This window comes from Apium graveolens, chromosome 5 (genome assembly GCF_009905375.1).
Source record: "Apium graveolens cultivar Ventura chromosome 5, ASM990537v1, whole genome shotgun sequence".
NCBI lineage: Eukaryota > Viridiplantae > Streptophyta > Magnoliopsida > Apiales > Apiaceae > Apium > Apium graveolens.
In genome coordinates, this window is record NC_133651.1 from 251,789,424 (window position 1) to 251,791,141 (window position 1,718).

Here is a 1,718-nt window from a genome sequence, read left to right on the forward strand (position 1 = left end):
CACTCCAACAGCCCCATCAAATCAATGTTACCAATTCATACTTATTTCTCAATTATGAACTAAGAGTTTTACTTAAGTTCATTGACTAATTAACCAAGATTTCCAACTTCAAAAATATCACAAAATCAACCAATCTCTAAACACACAATAATCATGCCTCTCACCAACTAAAATACTCATAACAAGCTTTAACATGATTACACACCCATTACCCTAACCCTTCATCTAAACATTAGGAAATCTAAACAACAAAACTTAAAGCTAAGATCATGAAGAGTTATACCTTCCTTGAAGCTTTTAATCCATGAAAGATCCTTGGAATGCCCATGGAAGCCTTAATCTAACCTCCTACAAGCTTGTTCTTTCAAAGAAATCAAGAACACAAAAATTAATTTCAAGAAAGTACTATTCACCATCTTCTTTCTTGATTTATAGAAAAAGATTGGCTTGGAATTAGAAGCTTAAACTTATAGGAAGTATGTAACTTAACTAGGAGAAGCTAGGATAATTACCTTGCTAAATAGTAAGTGGAGGAGCTTGGACTTTCATTTTTTAAGAAAAGAGGCTGAGAGCTTGAAGAAGAAAATGGGGGTTTTGTGTTCTTTGATGAAAATGAAATGTTTTGGCTTGGTTGGTTGCTTTTTGTCTTGTTTTTGGTTAATTACTTTTCTAGCCTTGACTTTGTGTGGTTTTAAATCAACCACATCTCCTTCCCCTTATGTCATGCTTATGTCACATTGCTATGTCATCATCCCTTCTAATCTCTTTGATTAGCTTCTAATTGTTTGCCTAATAACCGCTGATCTGTTATACGGTTCGCTTAACTTTCGTTTTCGTTTATCGTTTGAGGGATCATACCCGGGATCTTATTACTTAGGCTCCCTTAACCTTTCTCAATACATTATATTCCTTTTTATGATCCTCTATTATAATCCTTTAATTTAAATCCTTTTTATCTTGTTACCTTATACTCAATTCTCTCCGTATCTAGTGTATTTCCGGGAAAAATCAAAGTGTTCGGAATTGGATTCTGACGATCTTTACATACACTTATATACCATATAAAGTACTAATAAAACCTCAGAATATCCATATCAGAACCCCTGCATAGTATGGTATGAAAAATTTTCTCAATCAGCAAAAACACTATTCATAAGGGTTTCAAAAAAAAATTCCCAAAAATTGGGGTTATTACAATATTGCCCGTAAAAATGAAAAGAAGGATATAGAAGATGATGTATACAATTGTTCAGATTCAGGGATATGCCATGTAACAAAGAAATAAGAAGAGGATAATGATTATTAAGGAAAGTAGTAATAATTTTTGAATTTGAATTACTGTAATCATGAATTGTGGATCTATAATTGATTTGTTATAACAACAAATCTATTTAAATATTATGTTTGATATTTTTAATATTGATAATTGATTTTTTAATAATTTTAAATACCATTTAAGATGTGGATAGTCCATGTATCTATGCAATTTTGTATATGAATTAGTATGTTTAAGAATATGCGTCGATCCACGGGTCAAATTTCAAAAATATAGGTCAAAGTATTTACAAAAATGTCATTCTTAGTACAAATTTTTGGGTGCTCATTAAGATATAATAGATCTACTAAAATTAATGAGAGTCTACATAAACTCTAAAGAATTTCATCCGAACCAAACACAAAATAAATTAAAACAAGATAAAAAATTATTGTTTTATTTT